At 35.4% G+C, this 7,500-nt stretch overlaps 1 long non-coding RNA gene across 1 annotated transcript in view; it reads left to right on the top strand.

Annotated features, from left to right (window-relative positions):
* The window catches only part of LOC144956305 (uncharacterized), a 48,251-nt gene that overhangs the window by 1,269 nt on the left and 39,482 nt on the right, over nt 1–7,500 (top strand). Inside the window, exon 2 of the long non-coding RNA XR_013641938.1 lies at nt 7,057–7,314. This is a non-coding gene — a long non-coding RNA (uncharacterized LOC144956305). The remainder of the gene's footprint in view (nt 1–7,056; nt 7,315–7,500) is intronic.

Raw genomic sequence — 7,500 nt, 5'->3', positions numbered from 1 at the left:
TTGTCCAAACAAAATTTGTAATATCGCCTAACAGGCGTCATGTCCCGTACTAAATGTTACGTGTTGCTGTTGGCCAGGGACCCTTTGTAAAGCGCTTTGAGCACGTTTAGTTGATATTGCGCTATATAAAAAGCACAAGTTTTTCTTTAGGTTATTTTTTTTTCTCTTGGGGTTACCGCGAGGTCGGAGGATTTTTGTTTTTGTTTTTAAGTTTAACATTTCTTATAATAAGGCCATTGTTTTGGTTCTCCGCCGCCATTTTGCCTTCGAAGAATTGAAAGGTATTGCAAAGCAGTACTAAGTTGATTTTTGTTTTTTTTTCTATTAGGGTTATCTCTAGATCTTTTAGGGATAGCTATAGGTCGAAGTAAAGGCCCTAGAGTTTTTGTGTTTCCTAAACGAACCATCGTAGTTGAGTCCGGCAATCAGACCTGCTAATATGTGCATCTAGATTCCATCTCATTGTAATGAGATTTAGTTTCAACTTCAGAGAGGTATGGAAATTTAGGAAAGGAAAACTAAAGTAAATAGAATTCGGAACAGGACATACATAGACAATAAATACACAATAAAGCAATAAACAGAAAACAAATGAGAATATAAATAATTAGAGCTTTGAAAAACAAAACAAAGCAAAAAAAAAAAAAAAAAAAAAAAAAAAAAATTAATGAAAGAAAGAAAAAGAAAAAGAAAGAAAGAAAAAAAAAGACTAAAGAAGAAAAAAAAGAAATAACAAGACAAAAAGAAACTAAAAAAAAACCCCAGAAAAAAACAAACAAAAACAACAAATCAAAAACAAAAATAAAAAACACCAAAAAATGAAACGTAAAATAAAAAATAATAAAAAAAATTCCGAAGTTACAAACAAAACAAGAGAGAGAGAGAGAGAGAGAGAGAGAGAGAGAGAGAGAGAGAGAGAGAGAGAGAGAGAGAGAGAGAGAGAGAGAGAGAGGAAATAAATGAGACCGATAATTGTTTAAAATATTTGTCTGATAAAGCGTCACAACAAATTTTTCTTTTGTATCCATAACACCTTCTAACGATGTCTACGGAGACATGCAAGCCTAGACAAAAATTCCAACAGCAACTACAGCACAAATCACAACAAATACACGAAACGAAATAAACGTGTAAATTACCGTACACCTTCTAAAAATACGGAGAAACAAATAGCATGTATTATCACTGAGTGCTAATGAGAAAATCCCATTTGGGTAATCCCCCCTACCTTTAGGGGGGCTTGTTACACCCTCTCTGGGGTTACCACTGGATAATTTACCCTGTTTTTTCAAGGATTACCTTTCCCCCTTGCCTGCTTATCTCCCCTTGTAATCTCGTGTCAACGAGAGACGCTGAGACTTGACGAGATTTGAGAGACAAAATCTGCGATTACTGTTGACATTGGAAACATTTTACAATAACCGAACAAGTTCAAAAGAATGTAATCCCACAACCTTTGTTATAATATATTATCGTTGGACGGTATAAGGAATGGATCGTGTATCAGGGGAAAAAATATATCATTTCCCAGTAAAAAAAAACCCAACAAAAACCCTGAAAATGTGTTTATGATACAGCGTCTCAGTGTCAGTATTTGATTACTTTGTAAAACGCCTTCAGCACGTTTAGTGGATATCGCGCTATATAAAAGCTCAAGTTATTTTTGTTTGCTTTTTGGGGTTTTTTTGTTGTTTTTTTTTTTTTGTTTTTTTTTTTTTGGTAGTTTTTGTTGTTGTTAGACTGGAGGTGGAATGAACTATTAGAAGGGGAAAGAATTCTTTTAAAACAGCCGTTTTCAACTGCGGATCGAACCTTAAACCAGCTAGTCGAACAAGCACCCTACCCTGCATCACAGTACACAGTCAGCGGTTAACTTATAATGAAGACTACTGTTTGTTCATATTCCTCACTTTAATATAGTTTTAAAAAAAAGAAAATTTCAATTATTCTTCCCATAGGGGAAGACTGTAATAACCCAGGCGTCATCCGCAGCGCAGCGCAGCGCAGCGCTGCAAAGTGAGCTAGGGCGAGGTGACTTGCTCAAGGCCACACATAGCAGCGGCGGGTGATCGAACTCGGTAGCTTTCGGGTTCGAAGCAAAGACCGTACCGCTGACCCATGCTGCTCCTGGATATAGCGATATATTTATGGATATATATATATATATATTCTAGTCTTCTTTTTCTGCCTATTCCCACCCCTCAATTAGCAACATAAACGTTTGTGCACATTATAATTATAATAATTACCATTATTAAAAAAAATTAAACCCCAACAAAACTGATTAACGTCACAAATGAAGACAAATTACACGATCATTGCATACAATTCTACTAATTCAGATAAAGAAGCTTGTTTAAAATTTTGATCAGAAAACTCGTCCTTCAAATGTCAATCGATTAAAATTACCCTCATTATGTACCTCCCCCCCCCCCCCCAAAAAAAAAATATTAAAAAAAAAAACAAAATAAAAAACAAAAAACAAACAAACAAACAAAAAAACAAAACAAACAAACAAAAAACCACACACAAAATAACAACAACAACAAAAAACTCAAAACAAAACAACACCAACAAAACCCTCTCAAATTGCAAAGTTTCATATTTAAGAGTATTTGCTCAAGATGAGAGTGATCTTAACCGATCGATATTTATGTCGAAGGCCGAGTTATCTGGCCAAAATACCAAATACGAGTTTTGTTTTTGTTTTTGCTTTTTGTTTCAGAGTATTGTGTTTTCATTTTAACCGGTTTGCATATTGGGGGACTCTCATAAACTCACTCGTCATAATAAATCCTCTCTTCGCTCTGGGCTCGGCTAATCCTTGAGTTAAGGCAATGATCCTAATACCGGATTACACACGATATTATAATCGACAGGAGGGAGGGAGCCTTTTTAGCACGAACCTGAGACCGACCACTCATTGCCGTACTAACTCTGAATAATGTGACCCGACGTCTCAGAGCGTTATTATTATTATGAAAGGATTTACTACGAGCGGCTATGTGGTTATTTTGTGGTATGACGCTCGCTTTAGGATCAGAAGGTCCTGGGTTCGAGCTTCGCTCGGCGCATAGTTGAGTCCTTGAAAAAGGCTCTTTACTCTCATTCCCTCACCGAACTCAGGTGTAAAATTACCTGAGTACCTGGCCGTTAACAGCATCGTCTCTGTCCGAGAAATTTTTTTAGTAATATCGCCTAAAAGGCGTCATGTCCCGTTCTAAATGTTAAGTGTTGCTTTTGGTCAGGGACCCCTTGTAAAGCGCTTTGATCACATTTGATGGATATTGCGCTATATAAAAGCTCAATTTTTTATTTTTACTAAATACTGGCAACTGAATTTATAGATTTCAATTCAAAGGTTTATTTTTAGGCAATTGCCAATATATAACTCATACATGAATAGAATATTTCCAATCAACAAATCAAAGTGCGGAAAGTACTTTGCGAAAGTACTACCGTCTTATCCAAAGGATAGCAAGCAATTGCTGTTGTCCGCTTCACGGTATAGAAACCGGAATAAACTCCGACTCCATAAGCATTATATCTCTGAAGGTCTTCTCTCAATAAAACAACCCAGGTAAACTGCTACGACATCATACTAGTTTGAGTTGTCATGTCACCTATTCTGCCGTTTTATTAAAGAACACACAGTATGTGCTATTTGGTTAACATTGCATAATATACTGTATTTTTTTTTTTAAACGACAGTATTTACATACACTGCAACAACCAGGGAACCTGTACATATTATTATTGTTTTGTTTTTGTTTTTATATTGTTTTTTTTTTTTTTTGTTGTCGTTGTTGTTGTTGTTGTTTGTTATTTTTTCTTTCTTTCTTTGGCATTGAAATTGTCTCGCTCTCCCCATATTATCTCCGTGCCAGACGAATGAGTATTTAAAATGTTTGGAAATAAGTGTTTTGTACTTGGGGGAGGTGGGGGGGGGGGGGGAGGGGGGGGAGAGAAGAGAAAATAAGAAAAAAAATGATGATGATGATAATTGTAATAATAATAATAATAATAATAATAATAATAATAATAATAATAATAATAATAATAATAATAATAATAATATAATAATAATAATAATAATAATAATAATAATAATAATAATAAATAATAATAATAATAATAAAAGAAATGTTTCTTAAAAAATAGATTTGGTCTGGCGAACTCGTCTCACCTTTTACCGCCAGCGTTTTTTTTGATGGGAATACCCGGTGATGGCTTGTTGTCTGATTGGCCTATTACTAGACAAAAATGCATATTATAATAGAAAAGTTCTTTTAATGAACACAGTGATTTCTCATTAGTCTACAGTACACTGACAAAACGTCCTTTCGATATTTTGGCCAGAAAATGTGTACTTTATATTAATGTTAAATGATTATATATATATATATATATATATATATATATATATATATATATGTATATATATATATTATATATATAATATATATATATATATATATATATGTATGTATATATATAATATTTAATGGGGGACCTGTGAGCTCAGTTGATGGAGCACTCGCTCTGAACGCAAAGGGAGCAAAATCGATCCCGGGTAAAGCCGAGATGATTTCCTCCCCCCCCCCCCCTACTCCTCCCCCTGTCCACCTTGTAGTTATTTATTGGGTAGCTTGGTCTGTTAGATCTGGTGAAAAGTAATTTGGACGTTTCGGGTACAAACCCTTCGTCAGGACAACAACTCAACCAAATAATCGTTGAAAACAATTAATGAAATATATTAACACTGAAAAGTAGAGAACGGGGAAACCTTGCTATGAACATATAACATATAATTGTTTTGAAAATCGGTTAACAAAATTATGTAAGTATTTCGATGTCAAGTGATGATACTTCAAGGAATATAGAGAAGGAACTAGACCAAAACAAAACAAACATATTAATAGATGCACTTAACATTTGGTTGAGGGCTTAATAAGAAATGATTATTGTTTATTGATAAAGGTGAATTTGATGATGATGATGATGATGATGATGATGATGATGATGATGATGATGATTATGATGATGATGATGATGATAACGATGATGATGATGATGATGGTGGTGGTGGTGGTGGTGATGATGATGGTGGTGGTGGTGATGATGGTGGTGGTGGTGATGATGGTGATGATGATGATGATGATGATGATGATGATGATGATGATGATGATGATGATGATGATGATGATGATGATGATGACAAATACTCATACCAGTAATAACAACAATACAACAGTTATAGAAATCCATTCCAATTTGCCGATGGTTGTATTATATTTTTCATTACCAGTTCCAATTTGTCAAATGTCTTTTTGTCTTCGATGTGTTTTGACTTCACACCCAGATCTCATTATAACCCAAGACATGGAGAATACTCCAATTGTCCTGCACCAAAACAATAATGGTGTTACTTATTACTTATGCTATGCATTTTGATAAAATACTCACAACACACGCTAGCAGAATAAAAAGTTCCATACTAACGAAAGAGTGATAATGGAGAGGCTTCGAATGGGAACAATACAGACAATGGACGTTTCATGTACAAACCCTTCATCAGCACAACAATAAACAAATAAACGTTTTCATTGTGCCAAGTGCATACTATCTATATATGGATTTTTCATGTCAAGTCGATAAACATTGCAATTGAGTATTGATAGTACGTGTTAAAGTGAAATACACACAATTTCTATCCACCATATCAACCGAAAAAACAACACACAAAACTATGTGTAAACTGAAAAGTTTATTGATGCTATGCGTTTAGTTAAAAAAAACACCTCATAACCTCCACCAGCCGGGTATAACGTACCAACACACAAAACAATGTGTAACCTGCACGTTAATAGATAGTATGCGCTTAGCTAATGTGCTCACAACATTGTCATCCGCAAGTATAACGGACCAACACAAAACTTTGTGTAACCATGAACTTTTATAATCAGGTTAATACAGCTTAGTGAGATTTACTCCTAAATGCGGATGGCAAAACAACAATAACAAAGACCCGAGTAACGTCAGCTTCGAACTATCTATAGATAGTATGCAGATGACGTCACTCAGTCCTTTGTTATTGTTTTTGCCATCCGCGTTTGTGAGTTGTTCTCACTAAACTGTATTAACCTGACTATAAACGTTCATGGTTACACAGAGTTTGTGTGTTGGTCCTTTATACTTCCGGATGGCAATGTTGTGAACTCCTTGGCCAAGCGCATTCTATCTATAGTCTGATTGATCGTGGCCTTCGTAAAGTTATGGCCTGATACTGACCAAAAAATGACGTCAAAATGCCAGTCTTTTGCCACAAAAGAAAACAAATCGTTAGTTGTATTCAATAGTTCAACCAATGAAATAACTTGTTTCCATGAGCTCTACCAACGACAACTCACTAGGCGGTGCAAAAACCAAATAATGACGTCAAACTGCCAGTCCTTTTGGATTTCAGTATCAGGCTATAACATAACGATGGCTACGGATTGATTCAATTTAGTGAGAACTACTCATAAAAATGGCTGGCTAAAATCAATAACAAAGACCTGGTGACGTCAATTTTGTTAAAGTTAAATAAGGCTACGCATATCTACGCATCGTCTGATATTAAAACCTTATTGTCACTCCAGAAGTTTCCCAGTCCTTGTATTTCAGTCTAGGTTATCATTATTCAGTGTACGGCTATGTGGTCTTGTGGTATGACACTCGCTTTCGGATTGGAAGGTCCTGGGTTCGAGCCTCGCGCACGGCGCATAGTTGAGTCCTTGGAAAAAGGCTCTTTACTCACTTTCGCGGTGTAAAATGAGTACCTGGCCGTTAACAGCGTTGTCTTTGTCCGAAAAATTGTAATATCGCCTAACAGGCGGCATGTCCCGTCCTACATGTTAAATGTTGGTGTAGACCAGAGACCCCTTGTAAAGCGCTTTGAGCACATTTAGTGGATATTGCGCTATATACAGCTCAATTAATTATATAATAATTTAATATATTCATAGTCAGTAATACAAAAATGTTCATTATTTCTAATTGTTTTTTTTTCCACAGATCACCCAAAACAAGGGTTGTAGAAAGTGGTGCAAATATTACGAATGTCCAGTATAGAGCAGGGGAGGAAACGTCATTGCAAAGATAATCAACTGGTGCCAACTAGTAGGACTCCAATGATAGGATAGCATTTTGTGCAATAATAATAAAAAAACCAAAACAAAACAAAACAAAACAAATCAAAACAAGTCATCATCATTTTTACCATCTTCGAGTACAAAAGAGCTCCAGGCAGGAACATTTAACATCACTGATCAGGTAAGCCCAAAATTGATGTCATGCATTTAAGTAAAATACTCATAACATCTACATGTCAGATGAAACGTATCAACACTCGAAATTATGAGTAACCTAAAACCTCGGCGCATAGTTGAGTCCTTGGAAAAGGCTCTTTACTCACATTCTCTCACCGTACTCATGTGTAAAACGAGTACCTGGCCATTA

This window comes from Berghia stephanieae, chromosome 11 (assembly GCF_034508935.2).
Source record: "Berghia stephanieae isolate SIO BIC M18660-M18661 chromosome 11, UCSD_Bste_1.3, whole genome shotgun sequence".
NCBI lineage: Eukaryota > Metazoa > Mollusca > Gastropoda > Nudibranchia > Aeolidiidae > Berghia > Berghia stephanieae.
The sequence above is the reverse complement of the archived record's forward strand: the minus strand, read 5'-3'. Positions and strand labels throughout refer to the sequence as shown.